Genomic DNA, 9,325 nt, shown 5'->3' with positions numbered 1-9,325 from the left:
CATGGAGGGTTCTCTAAAGGAGCCTCGTACTTCATGAACCTGACAAGGAGAATTTAACTTCTATTTGCTAAAACAGAGCTTGATTTGTTTTTTGCGTGACTTGGGTATCCAGCCCAGGGCCTCACTTGCTGGGCAACTTCACCAGCCCTAAGACAGAGCATTTGTGCTTGTGTTGAGTGAATGTAAGTATGGGGAGGCGGGGTGTGCCGGCCCATGCATGCATGGAGGCCTGAAGAAAGTATCAGATCCCCCGGGCGGTGGTGGCGCAGGCCTTTAATCCCAGCACTCGGGAGGCAGAGCCAGGCGGATCTCTGTGAGTTGGAGGCCAGCCTGGTCTACAGAGCGAGATCCAGGACAGGCACCAAAACTACACAAAGAAACTCTGTCTCAAAAAGAAAGAAAAGAAAGTATCAGATCCTTCAGAGCTGGAGTTCAGGAGCATGTGCAGAATGCCTCATTTGCTCCATGGGTGCCAGGATCCAAACTCTGATACTCATGATTGTTCAAGTATTTTTAACGACTGGGCCGTCTCTCCAGTGCCCAAGCCAAAGCATATGTCACTTATTTGTGTAGCAGAAATGACATGTCATCACCTTTGCTCTAGTCTGTGATTGGAAGCAAGTCACAGTGTTACTGACAGTCGAAAGGACGGAATCCTACAAAGTTGTGAGTGTCAGAAGGCAGGATCATTGGTGGGCATCATAGAGTCTGTCCATCAAGCCAAAGTTACCGCAAAACCCAAGGACAAGAGACCCAGGGACTGAGACTGGAGGAGCTGAGAAAGAAAGACAAAATATACCACAGAGTGGATCATGGTGGATGACGCTGGGAATCTCTTCACTTGGGCTGCTGAGGTAGGAGGATTGCAAGTGTGAGGCCAGCCGGGGCTGCACAGCAAGACCATGTCTACAAACAAACAAACAATCACTAACTGGAGCCAGACACATGGTCATGTTGTCATCTCAACACCAGGAGGCAGAGGCAGACAGCTTTCTGTGAGTATGAGGCCAGCCTGGTCTGCACAGCAAGTCCCTCACCAGGGCAAACAGGGCTGAATAATGAGACCTCATCTTATCTCGCCACCAACACCACCAAAAAAATATAGTGGCACAGGTTTTTGTTGTTGTTGTTTGTTTTTTGACAGGGTTTCTCTGTGTAGCTCTGGCTGGCCTGGAACTCACAGAGACCCCCCCTGCCTCTGCCTCCCGGTGTTGGGATTAAAGGTGCCCCTACACCAGGCTCCTAATCCTCATCTTGATCCTTGTCACTTTACAGAAGCCCAGACTGTCCCACTCAGTTTCCCTCCTGTCTATATCATAATGTCTATTTGCAGACAGCCTTTCTGCTCATCTTTTCAAAAATGAATTTATTTCTAACTATGTGCATGTTCTTGTATCTTCTTGTGGTCATGTGTACCTGAGTGCAAACACCCACAGAGGCCAGAGGCTTTGGATCCTCTGGGACCTAACTTTACAGGCAGTTGTGAACTGGCCATTGTGGATACTGGAAACTGAACTCAGGTCCTCTAGAAGAGCAGTAAGCATTCTTAACCACTGAACTGTTGTAGAATATCATTTTAAGGTGTGTTACTTTTGTTTATGTTGCATTTGTTTAGCTCTGTGAAGCTGTGATTCTTTGCTTGTCTAAAATACTTGATGGTCTAATAAGGAACTGAACAGCTAATAGCAAGGCAGGAGAAAGGATAGGCGGGGCTGGCAGGCAGAGAGAATATATAGAGGGAGAAATCTGGGAGGAGAGATCAGGTAGCCAGAGAAGGAGGAGGACTCCAGGGGCCAGCCACCCAGGTATACAGCAAGATTTTTACAGAAGTTAAGAGAATGAGGAAAGCCCAGAGACAAGGTAATTTAAGTTAAGGAAAGCTGGCAAGGAACAAGCCAAGCTAAGGCCAGGCATTCATAATTAATAACGAGCCTCCGTGAGTGATTTATTTGGGAGCTGGGTGGCGGCCCCCTAAAAGAGTAAACAACACTGAACCATCTCTCCATTCTGCTCACCTAAAAAGATGTGGGGCTGGAGACCATGTTCCACCTCTCTCTTTCTCTCTCTCTCTCTCTCTCTCTCTCTCTCTCTCTCTCACACACACACACACACACACACACACACACACACACACACACAAGAAAAAGAAAAGAGAAAGAGAGGAGTCTTCTGTCTGTATCCACTCCCCATCTTTCTCATCCTGTCCTATATGAATTTCTTTTCATTGAGGTTGCAATTACATGCTCAAATTAAAAATAAAATAGTTGGGTGGTGGTGACCCATGTCTTTAATCCCAGCACTTGGGAGGTAGAGGCAGATGGATCTCTGAGTTTGAAGCCAGACTGGTCTACAACGCAAGTTCCAGGTCATCCAGGGCTATACAGGGAAACCCTGTCACAAAACAAAACAAAATAAAGTAGGTGAGTGTAGAAATAGCCTGTAGTCCCAGCTTTTTGGATAACTGAGGCAGGAGGATGACTTGATTGCATGAGTTAAACGGTAGCCTGGTTAACATAGCCAGAACAAAACAAAACACAGAGCCAAGAGCTATGGCCCCGGTCTATATGGGTACCTTCCACTTTGCGCAGCCCGATGCTGAGAGGAAGGGCATTCTTTGTAGATGCGAGTAACTGCTCAGTGCTCGAGCATGTGTGAGTCCTCCCCAGAGCACTGCAAAATAGTGACATCAAATGCTAAACCAAGATAAAGTCGATTTACACACACACACACACACACACACACACACACACACACACACACACACTCAGAACAACAGGAGCAGGGGTATTCACGGTCAATGGTAAGCACATGCTTAACATAGGTAAGGCCCTAGGTTCAATTCCCAGCACTAAAACAACCTAAACAAACAAACAAACAAAACAAAACAAGCAAACAAGAGGAAGGCCAGAGCGGTTAAAGCACTGGCTGCTCTTCCGTAGACCACATGTCCCATCCCAGCACCCACACAGTGGCTCCCAACATCTGTAACTCCAGTTCCAGGGAATCCAATGCCCTCTTCTGGCCTCCACAAGCCTTTAATCCCAGCACTTGGAAGGCAGAGGCAGGAAAATTTCTGAGTTGGAGGATAGCCTGGTCTACATAGTGATACTTTGTCTCAAAACAAAGTTAACTTTGAATAAAAATTTGCATAATATGAAGACAAAATGATGTGTATTTATATGTTCACAATCATTACAATTATTTTATCATTCTAATATTGATAAATCATAATTACATACATACACAGCAACAAATGAAGGAGATACAGGCTGCTTTAACAGTTGTCTGGAACTGGTCACACGCCATAGTTGGTATTTGGAGCGTTCCCTACTATCCATTCCACATTCCCTTTGCTCTCTGTCGGGATCTCCGCTCTTTATAATTCTTTCCCTGGTAAGGTAATCCAAATCTCTTTTCGAAGGGCTTTGAATCTTCAAGGGGAGTACACCGCTGTCCTTCAGTAGTGCCTCTGAGTGGGGCTGTCATGTGTCAGCTGTCCCCTCCCATGCGGTGCAGAGCCATCTGTAACCAGGCTGGAGACAGCAGAAACTCCTTAGGAAATGGAGGGCAAAGGAAAATTACCTGCCCATCAGCTTGCTCACGCCTTCACCTTCCACACACCTTGTTTCTTTACATTTTATCCCCTAACACTTCATTATTTATTCTGTGTGAACATGCAGCGGCCTATATGTAGAGGTCAGAGGACACCTTGTGGGAGTCAATGCTCTCCTTCCAGCATGTGAGTTCCAAGGATCTCCCTCAGATCATCAGCCGTCGGGGTGAGCACCTTACCCACTGAGCCATTTCATGGAGCTCAGGTCAGGTCACATGACTGCAGAATAGCCTGTGCTTAGGCTTTCAGTTGCTACCAGTACAGCAGCCAGGATGAAGAGAGAGGTCATCTCCAGAAAAAGACATGGATATGTTCCAAAATCTGACAGTTCTGTATGGTGATTCACCAAGTGGGGCTTGCCAGTGACTCCATACAGCACCTCTATTTGACAGGAAGACTTTAAATACCATTGAGTTTGCTGGCTGCTTAGGTTCAAAAGCAGCTTGGAATACAGCCTGGATGTGGCCCCCAAGGGTTCTCGAAAGTAGGAGACTCATCAAAATTTTTGGTGGTGTTTCTTTTTTTTTTTTTTTTTTTTTTTGAAACAAGGTTTCTCTGTGTAACCCTGGCTGTCCTGGAACTCGCTCTGTAGACCAGGCTGACCTCAAACTCACAGAGATTCACCTGCCTCTGCCTCCCGAGTGCTGGGATTAAAGGTGTGCGCCGCCCCTGCCCGGCTCTCAGATTTATTTTTTTGAATTGTATGGGTCTGAGTGTTTTGCCCACATGTATGTCTGCACTGTGTGTGTGTGATGCTCAAGGAAGCCAGAAGAGGGTATCAGATTCCTTGGAACTAGAGTTGCCTTGAGTCACCGTGTGGGAAGTGGGGAATCAAACCCGGATTCTCTGCAAGGGCAGCAAGTGCTCTCAACTGCTGAGCCACCTCTCCAGCCCCAGTTTCTGTGACATGACAGAAAACCAAAGACTTGATGGAGTTCTGAGTACAAAGGCGTGCTTTGGGCCCTGATAGTGGTCCTCAAGGTGAAGCAGATGGCTCCCGGCACGGCTTATAATTTATACTGAGGAAAAGAGTCATTTGTTAGGTCAGCAGCCGGATCTCAAACAGCAAGAGTGCTCCCACACTCAAAACATCGTCTGTAACTGGAGTCACTGCTTGATTCAATTCATGGCAGTTTGAAGTCGTCGCCATGATCCAGCTGCCTCATCTACAGACCAAACATGTGGCTTAAATATGGATTCAGTTGGTTCCATCGCCTAGCAGCTCCCCTAGTCAGGAGCACTTGGAGCTGCCATACCACAGGGGGCGCGGTTTGAACAGCAGGATTCTACCTTAGTTCCAGGGACTAGAACTTCAAGACTAATGTGCCAGCTGAGCTGCTCTGGGGGGTGGGGGTGGGGCGCGCTCTGGCTGTCCCCGCAAGACCTGTGCACACGCCCCAGGGGCCTCCTCCTAGAGTGAGGGTCTCGGGCCTATTGGATCAGGTGCCTCCTTAAGACCTCATTTAATTACTTCCTTCAAGGACCTATCCCTGGACACTCACGAAAAGGTTTGGATTTAATATGAGTTAGTGGGAGACACAATTCAGTCCATAACGCTCTGGAATACAGTTTACTTCTGGTTAGCTAGTCTCTCACCTACATGTTCTGGGGGCATCCTCTTGGTGGTTCCTACCAGACAGTCCTTTTTCTCTGGGTCAGAATCACAAGGACCAGAGAATTTTGGGGGGTTGGTGGTAATGTGTAAGATAATATTGCCATAAGATTATATTGCCGGTGTGAATGTCTGTGCACCATCTATGAAGAGGCCAGAATAGGGTGCCAGATCCCCTGGAACTGGAGTTACATATAGATGATTGTGAGCCCTCAGGTGGATGCTGGGAATCGAACCTTGGTCCTCTGGAAGAGCAGCCAGTGCTCCTAACCTCGGGGCTACCTCTCTATCCCTAGACTACTTGTTAAATGTAGTCCTTTATCATTTAATTATGGAAACTTGTTCTTAGAAATTTGTCATTGGGTAGTGGTGGCGCACACCTTTAATCCCAGCACTCTGGAGGCAGAGGCAGGCAGATCTCTGAGTTTGAGGCCAGCCTGGTCGACAGAGGGAGTTCAGGACAGCCAGGGCTACAAAGAGAAACCCTGTCTCAAAAAAGAAAGAAAAGAAAAATTTATAATCTTTGTAATCTTATCATCTTGGTGAATATCATCTGTGGTGGGTAGCCAGTCCAGCTTTGACCTGGAAGTACCACCCCCATTGAGGCTTTGGTAACTGTCATGCCTACAAGGCGGAGCTGAGAGAGGACCCTGAAGACCCGAGATCCAGATGGGCCGGCTGTCTTGGATCCTGGACGCTGGAGGTAGATCGAGCAGAGTTCTCCAGAGAACACCGCTGGACTGCGCTTCACCTTTCCTACACCCTGTTACCTATCCCTTTACTTGTAAGTTACCCCACAAAATAAACCTCCCTTTTAACTACGTGTCATAGAGTTGCCTTAATATGTAAACCAAAAATCATCAAGTATACTGGCAACAAAAACTTAAATGAGAGGGTTGGAGCAATGGTTCAGTGATTAAGAGCAGTGGCTGCTCTTCCAGAGGACCCAGGTTCAATTCCCAGCACCTACATGGCAGCTCATAGCTGCCTGTAACTCCAGTTCCAGGGGATCTGACACCCTCAAACAGACATACATGTACTCAAAACATAAATGTGTAGCCATAAGCTTCTCTGGTCCCACCTGGTCCTGTGGTCCCTTGTTTCTCCAGTCCTGCCCAGTCCCAAGGTCCTGCAGCTGCTTGTAAAATAATCACTCAGAGGCTTAATATTAACTGCAAATTAAATGGCCTATGGGTCAGGCTTCTTGCCAGCTAGCTCTTATAACTTTTTTTCCCCCGAGACAGGGTTTCTCAGTGTAGTTTTGCTGCCTGTCCTGGATCTCACTCTGTAGACCAGGCTGGCCTCCAACTCAGAGATCTGCCTGGCTCTGCCTCGTGAGGGCTGGGATCAAAGGTGTGTGCCACCGCCTCCCAACTTAGCTCTTATAACTTAGCGCAATCCATTTCTATTAATCTATATGTTGCCATGTGGCCATTGTGCTCCTGGTCTGCTGGCATTATGTTGCTCCTTTGGCAGCGGGCTGGCATTTCCTACCCCTCCCCTTTCTTCTTCTCTCTCTTCAGTTCGATTGTTCCATCTAATTTTATTCTGCCCTGCTACTGACTGAACACCTTTTTTATCAACCAATCAGAGCAACACATATTCACAGCATACAGAAAGATATCCCATAGCACTTCCCCTTTTCTGTCTAATCAAAAAGGAAGGTTTTAGCCGGGCGGTGGTGGCGCACGCCTTTAATCCCAGCACTCGGGAGGCAGAGCCAGGCGGATCTCTGTGAGGCCAGCCTGGGCTACCAAGTGAGTTCCAGGAATAGGCGCAAAGCTACACAGAGAAACCCTGTCTTGAAAAACAAAAAACAAAAAAAAGGAAGGTTTTAACATAATGAAATTACATATAATAGAACAGTTATCAAGCAAGAATTACAGTTACAATACCTAGTCTATTTGTATTTGGCAAAATTAAAAACATTCTATCATCTATCCTATTTTTGTGAGTCTAAAATTTCATATCTATCTTTTATCATAAGTAAGGAAAATTATAACTATCTTGTATTCAACTCCATCAAAGACCCCAGAAGGATGTAATATTACCTAAGTAAACAGGAAATGCATTGTAAGCAACTTCCAAAATTCTGGAAATGACAGAGACAGCTGGATGCCTGGACAGTCACGCAAAGTTCCTCTGCAACATTGGGGCATCCATCTTCAGCCTATAGGCCTAGAGTCTCTCAGTCACTTCTCTCTGTGTCCTGCAGAATGTCTGGCAGTCTCCTCTGCAAAGCAGGAACCTAAAGGACCACCTCACCTTGTTTTGGCAAAATTCAGTGGCCATTTTCCTATGGGTCCTGTATGTCCAGTTTATACAGCATCCTGTCAAGTAGTTGAGGCAAGGGCACTTTTTTGCCCAGTGGCTAACTTTTGCCACAAAGAAAGCAAACTCAATATGGAGTTTCTTTGATGCCCATCATCTTCTCTGAAGTAATTGGTGCTGCCAGGAGCAGATGTGTCTCACTGTCCAGAAAAGTCTAAGTTCTTAAGACATTTTAAATGACATATTCTGTAGGTCTTTGAAGTGTTTGAAGATTATCTATATAATTGAAATATATCTATGTATACCTAGAAAACTAACATGACTATAAGTTTGATTATCATAGATGACTAATTATTCTGTATTTTTAATTATATATTACAATTTTAAATGAGTTTCATAAACATAATACCTTAAATAAGAGTAGAAATATATATACAGTATAACAAAAATAACTTTAAATTTTTATCAATAAACAAAAATCCATACTAATATAAAATATTTTGAGATTAACAGTTGTTTTTTTGGATTAAAGTAGATTCAATAATCTACCCTTTTATCCTATCATTTCTATATCATATCCCCCTTTCTTCTTTTAGAAAGAGATTGACTATGACCAATAACAATTTGTAACCAACCCCTAAACAAAGACAAACATCCATAATCCATTTTTGGGGAATGTGGGCATAGTATTCTAGGTTACTTCCTGCTGATTGGGGGTGCTGCTAATCTTACGGGGATCCTGAGAAAATTTGAGATCATGGTCAGGTCCTGGGAAGACCAGCTATAACCTTGCTGATAGATACCATCTGTCAAGGTTCAGGAGGTCTTGCTTGATCAAATCTGATCTATCTTTACCTGGAACAAATCCACAGCCTCTTGCTTCCTGTGGAAACAAAAGCAGAGCCTCCTTTCCAAAGCACATATCCTTAGATCCAAATTTTGAAGTGAAGATACCTTTAAAATGTTAATATTGGTTTAACTTAGCAGCCTTTACAATGACATGTCTTTCTGCAGTTAAAAATCCCAAAGACAATATAATCCAGACTCTCTATGTAATTTCCATCTTTAGGTGGCTTTTTTTTTTTTTTTTTGGTTTTTCGAGACAGGGTTTCTCTGTGTAGCTTTGAGCCTTTCCTGGAACTCACTTGGTAGCCCAGGCTGGCCTCGAACTCACAGTGATCCGCCTGGCTCTGCCTCCCGAGTGCTGGGATTAAAGGCATTATTTTTTTTATATTACTTTATTCTCCTTTTTAAGGACTTTATTTTATTATTTTAAAACTTTATATTTCTTTTTTTATGATTCTCTATACTTTCTGACCATTGTTTTAAACTGCAGCCCCAGCTGCTGGCTCAGCCCTTGCTCGGGTTTTCAACATGGCAGAGTTACATTTATCGTGAGCTCTGGGAAGCAGTATTAAGTAGCGTGGAACTGTACTCTAAATCCCTTGGCTGCACTCTCAAGCCCGCAGCAGGCAGTGGCAGTGGCTGGGAGAAGCCTCTCTGTACTGCAGCCTGTGGGAGACACTTCGGGAACCCACGGTGCCACTTAGCTCATGGTGGCTGGTGGCCAGCTCCATCTCGCAGGCGGCTGTCGGCAGACATGTCTCTGCACTTCTGCTGGCCTGAGACTGCAAGGCCAGGAAGCCCAGTGTTGAATCCTTTTTAAAGCCTGGTGGTGGTGGCGGCGGCGGCGGCGGCGGCGGCGCACACTTTAATCCCAGCACTTGGGAGGCAGAGACAGGAGGATCTCTGTGAGTTTGAGGCCAGCCTGGGCTACAGAGGGAGTTCCAGGACAGGCTCCAAAGTTACACAGAAAAACTCTGCCTCGA

The sequence above is a fragment of the Peromyscus californicus genome, unplaced genomic scaffold (assembly GCF_007827085.1).
Source record: "Peromyscus californicus insignis strain IS unplaced genomic scaffold, ASM782708v3 Scaffold_5__1_contigs__length_169319896, whole genome shotgun sequence".
NCBI lineage: Eukaryota > Metazoa > Chordata > Mammalia > Rodentia > Cricetidae > Peromyscus > Peromyscus californicus.
This window is presented reverse-complemented; position numbering follows the sequence as displayed.